The 12,164-nt window shown below is 51.6% G+C and overlaps 1 protein-coding gene across 5 annotated transcripts in view; it reads right to left on the bottom strand.

Annotated features, from left to right (window-relative positions):
* RRBP1 (ribosome binding protein 1) overlaps positions 1-12,164 on the bottom strand; it is a 63,981-nt gene that overhangs the window by 27,070 nt on the left and 24,747 nt on the right. The window lies entirely within an intron of this gene.

The raw sequence follows: 12,164 nt of genomic DNA, 5'->3' as shown, positions 1-12,164 counted from the left end.
ACACACACACACACACACTCACACTGCAGGCTCTCAGGCAGCCTCGAAGACAGGACAGGGTGAACTGAGGTGCCCCACCTGGCAGCAACCCCCCCCCCCCAAAATGCCTGGATCTTCTCCACAGCCCACTGACTGGGGAGCCACAGAGGAGTGACATAAGGGAAACAGGCCAGCCTGCCGAGGCACCTTCGGCTAAGCCCACCTCACTGAGGACAATGAATGGGGAAGGTTTCCATGGCAACCCTAAATTCTCTGGCCTGTCACAATATTTTCACTGACTAGTCACAATATTTTCATCGCAAGTCAAAGCAGTCAGCATGATACCTTAACGGGGGGAATGTGGGGCGTGGGCGAGCTGGTTGCTATGAGCACCTTCGTCGTAGAATTTCTTACCCCAGTGAAGCTGGGGAGAGTAAAAATAACCAGGCTGAAAGACCTAAGCGCTCAAGGGTGTCACGAAAATGAGGCGGGGGTGGGGTGCACGCTCCCTTCAGCTTCTCTCCTTTTCATTGAGATATGTATATAATATGAAATAATTTTAGTGGTAAACTTATACACACTAGAAAAAACATTCTGACTACAGCTGAGCCAAAAACAAAGCAAAAGCCCCCCTCGAGTTCACTATTGGAAGAAAACCCCACTGTTAGCATTTTGGTTTACAAGCCCCCCTGCTTTTCCTCCTCAGCCTGTAGACAGAGGCTTACTGCCAAGGTTTTCCAGAAGAGGGAAGTCTACTCTTTCAAAGACACAGCTGGAGTCAGACGGGGCAGGACAGCCCCTCTGAGGCTGACCCCTGCAGTGTCCCTTCCTGACTCAGGAAAGGTCTACTCCTGCGCTGTCCCAACATGCCGGCCACCAGCCACGCAGGGCTCCTGGGCACTTGAAATGCAGCTGGCGTGAACCTGGGTGTGCTACAAAGTACCAGTACACCCCAGGTTTGGAAGACTTGGTATGAAAAAAAAAAGTAAAATATCTGTAATAATTTTCTGTATCGACTGCATGCTGAAATGATAGTACTTGGAGTAAACTGGGTTAAATAAAATATATCACAAATTAATTCTCTTTGCTTCGTGTTTGCCTTTTATTGCGTGGCTACTAGGAAAGTCTGAATTACATACAGAGCTCACAGGTGCAGCTCACACTGTCTTTTCTGGTGGACAGGCTGGGCTACTCCTTTCCAGCCCTGGGACCCTGCACCCCAAGCATGCCCTGCTAAAGCCGTGGTGGCCCCTGTCCCTACAGAGGCCTCACACCAACCAGGGGCTCAGGCCTCTCTCGAAGACTCGCCTAGAAGGATGGTGGATAAACCCTTCCTTCGAGGCCCCACAGTCCCTCCTGCACTGCGTCTAGATAAAAGAGCTATGCTTCGCCATGGGGCTGCTTCCTCACAGACCTACCCCAGTGGTCTCAACTGCGCTGCCCTCCTGGAGGGCCAGGGAGATGGACCCCAGCACGTTTCCAAGAGTATTCTGTGAGTGCCATTCACCTTTATGCAAACTTTCTAATCTAATTCTATTACATTTTATTAGATATTTCAGTGAACCAAGTCACAAAACCCTGAACAAGTGAAACAATCCAAAGCTACGTGCCCCAAAATTGAACTCTCCCTTGCCCCTTGCCCAATCTCCCCAGAGAAACTTCCATGGCCTTCCCTATGTTCATATGGACACTATCTTTTAAATTATATTTAGAGAGACACAACTTTACAATTTTTCATTAAGTCTTTTAGGTAAGAATGGTGCCGTCTTTACTCTCCCCAAAGCAGGGGAAGTAAAAATGAAAGAAAAAAGTACTTAGAAGCAGAAACCAGAACTTCAGGACTCCATGTGAAATGCATTTACTTCTGCGTTTCAAGATCCTCTCACCAAACCAGTGGCACTAAGCTCACTTTGATGCTTGTTCCTGGGAAATGGGCACACTGACTCCCACCAACAAGTAATGTGCTAACAGGAGCTAACACATGCTGGAGCGTTACACATCTCCAGCAAATACACGAAGAGTGAAATCTTAAGGCACTAAAATAAACTTGTCAAAGACCAATGTCTTGTCTGTTAAGCCACCAACCTGCTAAAGACCATGAGCCGGTGAATCCTAGTGGGGTCAGCTCCCTGAGGGCCTGCTCCTACAGCCCTATGCTTTGCCCACCTCTGTGAGTCTGAAATACCAGGAATGGACAAGCAGGGAGGCCTCGAAGAAGAAGGACACAGCAGGAAAGCAAAGAGTGGAGAGACAGGACCAATGTCTCATCGCTCTGGAGTAATCCAGACCCGTCCGGCAGGAGACCCAGTGAACAGCCTCAGGGGCTGGGCCCTGCAAACACCGGTCTGACTCAGGGGGCAGCCTCCTGAGTGAGGCGGCCTTGGACATGTTCCTTCACCTCTAGGGGATGGCTTCCATGGGGTCTGGGCCAGAACTCTCAGAGGTGCGGACTTGCCAGGGAGAGCCAGAAACGAGATTTTTATGTGTCATCTCCTGACCTTTAGTGCTGACAGCTACCTCAATGAAAAATAAATAAATCAAACCACTGTGGGATTGAACACATCTGTGGGCCAGGTCCGGCCTGCAGGTCACCTCTGCCCTTGGGCAATGGGAAACCATGGTCAGAACAAGGCCCCTGAGCCAGGTGGCCTGGGCTCAAATTCCAGCTCAGTCCTGTCTGCCTGGGCGTCCTTGGGCAAGTTGCTTCACCTCCCTTAGTCTCAGGTTTCCTCATCTGCGAAATGGGGGTAAAAATCAATCTTTCCCCTCTCACAGCCTCACTGCAAAGATTAAATCCCAAAATGTTTGCAACGATGCCCGGCATAAAAAGCACTCCAGAATCAACCAGCGGGCCACCATCAAGCCCCAGTCACAGGAGTGTCCCAGACCATGACCACACCTGGCCCCCGAAACAGACAACACACAAAGGGAGGGGCTCAGGGGGGCTAAAGCGACTCTGCCCTTTCTCCAACTCCCACAGGGGACAGAGAAGTCATGCAAAGGTGGTGCCCAGGAGCCAGCCCCGCAGATACAGTGGCAGAGCCCATAGGCCCTGCAGCTCCTGCCTTGGGTGGGTGGGGAGCATGGGTGCATGGCTCCGTCTGCACCCTCTCGTGAGGCTAAAGGGGCCTTATGTAAAGCAAGGAGCCCTCTGCCTCTCTGGGCCCCCAACCAAGGAGCATGCGGCATGGGATAATGTGCCTAACACCGCAAATTCCAAAACAAGGTGCCCTTCTGTGACCCTGCTGGGAGCTTTAGTCACCTAAAATTTAACTTGTCTTGCAAACAGGCACTTAGGAATCTCTTCCTCACTGTCAACTACGGGGTCCTCTGGGGAGAGTTTTCACATAACTACCGGGATCCCCAGTGGCCAGGTGTTGGTGCTAGGGAACCTACAGGGCTCCAATGCCGGGTACTGTGAGGCAGCAGCTCTTCAGGCGTCCAGTTACTGGAACGCTCCCGCGCGGCTCACATCTAGCCACATCAGCCAACAGGGTGGAGCCAACAGCTGCTCATCCGTGAGGGGATTATGGCCCAGGCCCTGCAACAGCCCAACACTAGGCTCCAGCAAAACGCCAGTGGCTGGCGCAGGTTGCCCCAGGCCGGGCGGGTCCCAACAGTCTCCATCCACAAAGTATGCTCCTACTGTGTACCGGCAGTCAGCAAACTGCTGGGCCTGTAATGGTAAGTCCGAGGTGGAAGTGCCAGCTAAGAGGCAGACGAGACACGGGACACGTGGCAACCACGCAGCAGATCCAACACAAAGGGAACGTGGGGTGGGCATGCGGCCAAGGATGCAGCCTCGGCAGCGGTGCTGGGAGAGATTTCAAAGCGGGATGCTTTAGCCAAGCACTGCTGGGTATGGAGAAGGCGAGGGCTGGTGCAAGGTGGGGGCAGCAAGGACAGGCAGTCTGGCTTGGAAGAAGTGAGACTGGAATGGGTCCACATCTTCACGGGCCCCAAGGATCTGAATTCTATCTCATAGGCAAGGAGCAACGCCAGTAGGGAGAAAGGGCTGCAACTGAGAAATTTATTTCAGGACACCTGGGGGATAAGGCTGGAGGCAGGTGCAGAGGAGGGAAGAGTCCAGGGCCAAGGGCCAGGCCCAAGGGCGCTGAGGAAGCTGAGCTGGGGGGCAGAGGCCCAGGTGTCAATCCAGGGCCTCTGCCAGTGGAACCTGCCACGGGGGTGAGGGCTGGGGGAGAACTCCAGTGGCAGAAACACTCGTTTGCTCAGGGAACATGCACACCAGTGCTGCAGGCCTGTCTCAGATGCACAGAAACAGGCCAAAGAGCTGCTGCGTCCAGACGCAGCAGGCGTGCCACCCCAATAGTGTAGGCCAGGGCCCCCCGCGGCTCCCACAGCAGGAAGCCAGACCCCAACCTTGGGGAGACCTCCAGGCCCCGACATCCCCAATCACCTAAGCCAAACTTGGGTCCAAGGCCCCAGGAAGGGCTCCCCTGGGCCTCCCTGAAGCCCACCACTGCACAAGCAACCATCCGACTCGGAGACAAAGGCAAGCCCCTGACTCCTGCCGGCCCCAAATACAGATGGCACCCCCCCTCCCACACCACAGAGAAACTGGCAGGCACACCCGTCTCCAGAGACATGGGACCAGCCAGTATGCCTGTCGGTCTCCCCACTAGCTTCTCACTGGGGAACGGAGGCTCCAAGGGTCCTCCCGAGTTTGCGGGAAAGCAGCCCTCACAGGGCCCCGGATGGAAGATCCACTGAATGCATCAGAGGCGGCGGCAGTGGCCGCCGGGCAGCACCCACACATGCACACAGCTGGCTCTAAGCCCAGCTCGGGCTGCAAAGCCCGCCACTGCCCAGGGGCTGCCCGGCCCTCCCAATCTGATAGAGGCCCCAGAGGAGCAGCCACACTGGACCCCGGACTGCCATAGACGCTAACAGCTGGCGCTTTAACGGCATGGACCAAGGACAAAAAACGTTAAGAGTAGCCCAATTTGGGGCCTTTGAATCCGGCCTTTTCCTTTGGAGGAAAAAGTCATCTGTTAGCAAATCCAGGAGGCTGTGCATTTAATAAGGTTTCGTGGAATTTAAAAATCCCATAGATGAAATGACTTTTTCTCATTATACTTTTTTCCCCCAAATTTCAACAAAATCAAGTTCACATCTGGAAAAAAGAAAAAAAGAAAAGCATCACAGTATTTCTTAAAGAAAGACAAGCCCTGTAGGACCTCTCGGCAAGGTCCTTCCGTGGGCTTCCTCACGAAGCTGGTCCAAGAACACACCTTACTTAAATGACAATCGAGATTTTAGCTCATGCCTGCAGAAAAGACAAGATCTTATGCACCCGTGGGCTTCCTGACCACAGCTGCCTCAGGGCAGCCATGGAAGCCCCAGCATCGCCATGTTTTAAGATGACTGAATGGAGCATTCTGGAAGAATGTCATCCAGCAACTTCTCTAAGACATGGCAGTGCCATACTGATTCAGTTCCTTCCGTACGGGATGCTGCTGTTCTTTCAAAAAAGAAAAGTTGGGTTGGAAGAACTTACACAGAAAGTGAATAAAGGCTCAAAAACCCTACAGAGATTTCAGAGCTTCAAACCCTGAAAAACCAAGTTCGAAAGAAGAGTATCAAATCTAATCTCAATACACACCTGTCTGTACCTCAGCCCTAAGAGGCTGAAGAGTGGCTGCTGAGGTGGGCTGGGCCTGGCCTGAGAAGGGCCTCAAACAGAGGAACCGAGGCTGGAGGCTGTCCCAGCCACCATCTGCTGTCCATGTGACTTCTGGGAAGTCTCAAAAGAGAGGTGAACTTTGGTTTCTGCTTTTGGAAAAGCAGATAAACCTACAAATCCACGTTACAGACCTATAGGGGGATAAACGCATGGAAAGGAGCTTCATAAACCACGTGCCTAACCAAACATCTGGTTGAGAACAATAGTGTCACATTCCTGGTGGTAACCCAGCAAACACATAGTGCAAGAAGGTCATTGTGGGAGGTGCTGGGGGGATGGGATTGTAGGAAGGAAGGGGTGTCACTCCTATCAAGTCACATGGTTTAAGATTAGGGCTCCTGCAAAGCTACAGACCCCTTCAGCAAAGTTCCCCCAGTAGGTCTAAAAATTCTTCCCTATCTCCCCTGACCTCTGGTTGACCCCTGCTTCGTTAGATTAAAGAACATGATCCTATTTGTGCATTTTTGCCTGCTGGGCAGAAGGAGTGGCCCGGCGGGGGGGGGGGGGGGGGGGCTTGCATCATATGGAGCTGAGTGGCCCCCCAAGACCTTGCCAGGTTCACAGATGTGGGAGCCACTAACTCTCTACCTCAGCTCAGTTCATGACCACACAGTGGGCAACCAGGGGCTGGGATGTGCCTGAGAAGAACTGGCCACTTTCCTCCCTCGACCTGGATGCCTGAAGGAGCAGGCACTCCTTTCTGCCGCTCGGAAGACACTTAGGGGACTTATGGTCAGGGCTCGGCTGCCTCACAGTGCCTGAAAGGTGAGGAGTGCCACTTTAGTACAATGAGTGCCTGTTTATTTGACTCACAGACAAATAATGGAGCTTTTTTTTTCTTTCCATCTAAAAAATAATGCAGGTAACAGAAAAACTGGAAAATGCAGAAGGGCAAAGGAAAGATACTAAAATTTACCCACAGCCCTGTCCTCCAAGGGGGCCTTTCTCCCACACAAACTTGTGTGTGTGTATGTGTAATAAGGTCATTGTGGGGTGTCTGAGAGCATGGTCTACCTTCTGCAGGCTGGCTGGGATCCCCTAGGCCCTGCCTGGATGGACTTCCGACCCTCAGCAAACAGGCCGCAGATGGGGAAGGGGGCCTGGAGTGAAGCCAGTGCAGGAGGGAAGGACCCCACTCAGCGGCAACAGTGTGCATGCCAAGCTCCAGCAGAAGCAGGACGGTCTGGAGCGTGTGCAGAGGTCCCACGTCCCCCAAGTCTGTCCTTGGTTTATGTGGGGGCCAGGCCTGCACTGTACGAATCTGGACTCCCTTCCAGGTGCTAGGATGAAAGGGCTTGCCTAAAAGTGTCACCTCACCCACTCATTAGCACCCGTGCAGCCCAGGGCAGGAGGGCTGGCAGAAGTAACGCCAGCAAAGACGGAGCCCAAGGGCAAAAACAGATTTTCAAGAAACCACCACCATGTACACAACACACTTCCTGTAAGAGGGACGCGGCTTTTCCTAATAAACACCACGCATGAGAATGAACCAGCAGAGGCCTGCAAGCGGGACTGCACATACTCGGGAGCTTTAGTTCTGGGGAAATATCCACTTCTCTGGATATTTCCTGAGTTCCCTCTTCTGCAAACGATAAGAAAGGTATCCGTGCCTTCTGTTTCACAGCAAGGGTCTTCCCCTTATTGCACACTTGGGTTTCTAATGCTCCCCTGAAGTGATCACCATTCCTACAGCACCATGGGAGCAATAAAGTCAGGTGCAAGGCTCTGGAAAACACACCTGTGGGCTTCTCATCACTCTGCGAGAAGAGGAAATGGTGAAATGTCTTTGGGGAGCCATGTAGCACTGCCCTAAATTAAAAATGCACCTGCCTTCTCACTTAGCAATGACGTATCTACAGAGATGCTCATGCTATAATACACATACGTCACTGCGGCATTAATTTTAGCGGCAAAAAACCTGCAGACTCTTGGGGCGCCTGGGTGGCTCAGTCAGTTGAGCGTCCGACTCTTGGTTTCAGCTCAGGTCATGATCTCAGGGTCATGAGATCGAGCCCTGCCTCTTGGGCTCTGCACTCAGCGTGCAGTCTGCTGGATATTCTCTCCCTCTGCCCCTCTCCCCACTCACTCTTTCTCTCTCAAATCATAAAAAAAAGTAAACCTTTAAAAAACACCTGCACACTATTTAATATCATTTAAGTAAATAAATGAGACATTCCTGCTCCGGAGTAGGACGGAGCTGGAAGCAACAGCCCTACAGGTACAGTACAAAATGATGTCACCAGTACCCTGGTAAGCAAAGCAAGCTCCAAGCTGTGTGCCCCGCAGGCCCCATCTGGGTGTGCCAATGTGATGAGCAGAACATCTCCTAGGCTCCTCCGGGAACGGGTGGAGAGAGGCGTGGAGTGGAAAGACTCGGTCTTTCACCTTCTATGCTTCTACACTGTTCATATTTTGTTTGCTGGAAGGACGTATTTATACAATAATACATTTTCAAAGCACGGATTAGGAAGGCAGGTGTTCACTGTCAACTCCGGCCCCGCACAAGTGGTAAAAACCCGCCACATGGCCCTGATTTGTTCTTGTAAGAAAAACAGATCAGAAGTTCTGGAAGAGTTCCAACTTGGGCCTGCAGAAGCATGTCCTGGGCCTGCCTCCACACCCGCCCGGGTCTCTCTCTGGGGTGCCTGTCAGAGAGGACCCTGCTGGGCCCACCTGGTGACAACTGAGGACACACCCATCTGTGGTGCCCTCCCAGCTCCAGGGCAGGGTTTGCTACTGATCTGTCGTGTGTCATCTGCTGGCCACAGCCTCCACGACCTCACTTGTCACTTCACGCTGGGACGTGGAGGACAATGGGGAGCTTACCCCCACTCCACGCGGGACGTAGGCAGATAGAACAAAGCGCGGGACAAGCTGTGTGGTGCCAACACAGAGCTGCAAAGACGTGCTCATTTTCACAGGCTGCCCCCCTCCTGGTGGCTCTGGTTTAGAACAGCATTGCCCAACAGAACTGACTGTGCAGATGGAGATGTTCTTCCCTGCACTGTCCAAGGAAGGCCGCCACTGGCCACAGGGGACTACGGAGCGGTTAGGGGAGGGGGTGTCATGTCGATGGGAGGGGTCAGAAATGTTCTGATCTTGGGCAGCATGTTCAAGATTTGGCAGAATCTGCTTAGACTGGACCCCTCTAAAAATGTAAGGGCTGGATGGATTAGATTTAACTTAAAAAGAAATCAAACCCTAGAAAAGATCAAAGACAGCCAAAATTAATATGGATCAGCCCGGATGACGGGAGACCGGACGACACTCCGAATTTGCAATGAGAAAAATGAAAAGGCCTATACGGGGCACTTGGCCGCAAAAGCAACCGTGTGGGATCGTCAGACAGACCCAGAATGAAAAGCCAGCCACACAGGGTATCATGTGCAGCTGATAGGCTACCTGAAAGGTGAACTTCTTAATTCTTCAGGGGGGCCTAAGAGTCTAGGGACATGGGGAAAAAACTGTCTTGTACTTTATTTTTCATTTTCCTGAGTGTGCACTGTGTGACCTCAGCCTTGTGTTCCTGTGGTTGGGGTGTAAAGCCATCTTCGAGTCCCCCCCGACTGCCTGGGGAGATGCAGGCCACTCTCGGTGCCAACACCACGAAGATCCTGAAATAGTCCGTGTGTTCAGAAATAGTGGAAATTCCCCCCCCACCCCCCCCCAGTGCAGTGGTTCTCCTGCTTTACCATGCAGATGCATCACTTGGGGAACTTGTTAAGATGGAGTCTGACTCAGTAGTTCTGGGTGGAGCCTGAGACTCTGCATTTCTGCCCCTCTCCACTCTGGAAGCCTTCAGTTGCTTGCGGCGATATTCCCGCCTCTCCAGCAAATCCAATTTCTTTCCATGTTTCCAATTGGCCAGAAGCTGTGGAGACGGGAGGGTCTGAGGAACAAGTCCATGGACAGCATGGATTTTCCCAGTAGCTTATGGAATGGGGCTCACCCTTCTGTTGCGATGACGTCTCGTACGTGGAGTTTCGTGTTCCAGAATTAATCGGACTCATATTTAGCATTTGTGGCTATGATCTTGCAGCCACGACCGTGCTGCTGAATGGGAAGAAGGCCACTTTCTTTTCATGCAGTTATACCTCACATCCCATGTTCCTCCCTTGGCTCAAGATGCTGCAGTCAGCCCTGGCCGCTTGCCTTTGACCTCCTTGTCTGCTAGCTGCAGGTGAGCTTCTGTTGTCTGTCCAGGGCCCTGTGCACTCAACTCAAGGCACAACTTGGGCTGGGCTGGTCCAGAAACTGAGGGGTCTGGAGATGTGGGTCGCCTTGGCTAGTGGGGGGATGCTGCCTAATGACTAGGAGGAGATGCTGAGGGAGAGGATGCAGATCACTGGCGTGGAACAGGTCAGGAAAGGAGTTCCTTCTCTGAATAGAGGAGACCTTGACTCGGGTCAGGGAGGGTTCTAGGACCATGAAGTTTGAACTGTGGGCACCAGAGAGCAAGACTCGAGGGCTGGTCACATGGGGCTATCTAAGGTAGCATTCAAATCAGTCCAATGTCAGTCAAATGCCAGGTTCAGGTGCACTGGCCACATTCCATAATATTTCATCTTTCTTATCCTGGCCCATGGTATTTCTTTTCTCTGTTCAAATTTTCTCTTATGCCAGCAAGCTGCCGTGTGGGCTCACGCAGGTCAGAAAGTTAGGTCTTCCTCCAAACAAGGCTATTACCTGGTAATTAGTACCATTTGCCTTCCTTCCTAAAGTATCATCACATTGCTATTCCATGCCTTATTTCAGATGTCTAAAGCCAAACAGAGTAACAATGGCCATAGGGCACAGGAAGCTCTATTCTGAACACACCTGATGCTTTATATAAAACAGGCCGGTTCTCTTGGGCGCCTGGGTGGCTCAGTCATTAAGCGTCTGCCTTCAGCTCGGGTCATGATCCCAGGGTCCTGGGATCGAGTCCCACATCGGGCTCCCTGCTCAGCGGGAAGCCTGCTTCTCCCTTTCCCACTCTCCCTGCTTGCGTTCCCTCTCCCGCTGTCTCTCTCTGTTAAAAAATAAATAAAATCTTAAAAAAAAAAAAAAAAAGACCGGTTCTCAGTTCCATCCCTGTATTCATGTCTCAAGCACCCTGTCCCTGGGTCAAGTGGAACATCACTTTAAAGACAAGGCAGTGTGCCCTCCCTCCAGCCTGAGGAGGCAGACGGAGGCTGAACATTTGGATTTTCAAAGGGCTTTGAGAGGCTGACCCGACCCATGTGGCCAGGTGGGTGGATCCTTGACCCCTGGCAGGAGCCTGAAGCTGCTCACACAGCACAGGGTCCCCTCACAAGCAACAGGGTACTGCCTGAGCAAATGCCCCCCAAAAGTTGGGGGAGGATGAAACCCGAGAAAAGTGAATGTAGCTTCACAAAGGGGTAAGAAAGGGAAACCCAGCTAAAAACACAGGGCCTTGTGCTACCCAGTACCCCCCAAGATACCTCATTAAGACAAATGCAATTAATTTTCCAAATCAACTAATGACTAGTCAAAGTCTTTTTTTTTTTTTAAGTAGGCTCCATGCCCAACATGGGGCTCAAACTCATGACCCTGAGATCAAGAGTCACATGGTCTACCGACTGAGCCAGCCAGGCGCCCCTAATCAAAGACCTAAAAAAAAAAAAAAAAAAAAAAAAAGAAAGAATAGAAAACGTAAGACTACCGTATCAAATGAATGATGAACATGAAACTGGAACTCACTGGCCCAATTTCTCTAGTAATATGCACGAAAAAGATAACAGAAAATTAATGTTTTGTATTATCTGACAAGTACCTAAAATGGCCCATAAAGTAACTGAGGTAGGCAAGAGGAAAAACCGGGGGTGGGGTGGGGATGGATGCCATTGCTCCTTAAAAAATCCCTACCATTATTCATTTAACAGACAGACAGACATGCGTACCAGGTGAGGTAAGCAACAGAGGCTTCTAAGAAAGATCTGCCATGACACAGAAGTGTTCCAGACTGAGTGGTGGATGGAATTACTATTCCTAATTCTTCACCTCTCCTCATACCTACTCACACCTTTTCCAACCTCACGTGGCAGTCCATCCCACTGGAGAGAGTGGGCTTCCTGCCCCTTGACGCTGGCTCAGTCACATGACTTGCTCGGGCCAATAGAATGCTGGTTTCAAATGTGTCCTTTTACAGCTCTGCCATCACCATGAGAAGGGCTCTGCCCTCCAGAATCCCTGAAGCCTCAGGCTGGAGCCCAGAAGGAACGTGTGCAACAGACCGAGGCTCGACCTGCAGCAAAGAGCCAAGCCAAACCCAGTTAAATTGCAGCGTGAGCCTCTCAGCGGAGACAACCCAGATCAGTCAGCCTTCAGCCAATTCAACAGAAGCATGAACAAGAATGAATGACTGCTGGTGTAAGCTACCGAATTCTGGAATGTTTGTTAGGCAGCTCTGTTGTGGCAACAGCTAACTGATACACACGGCTCTCCCAAAGGGAATCCAAAAGCAACTGAAAGATAC

The sequence above is a fragment of the Eumetopias jubatus genome, unplaced genomic scaffold (genome assembly GCF_037043125.1).
Source record: "Eumetopias jubatus isolate StellerSeaLion01/CBP00866 unplaced genomic scaffold, mEumJub1_p1.0 scaffold_9, whole genome shotgun sequence".
Classification (NCBI taxonomy): Eukaryota; Metazoa; Chordata; class Mammalia; order Carnivora; family Otariidae; genus Eumetopias; species Eumetopias jubatus.
The sequence above is the reverse complement of the archived record's forward strand: the minus strand, read 5'-3'. Positions and strand labels throughout refer to the sequence as shown.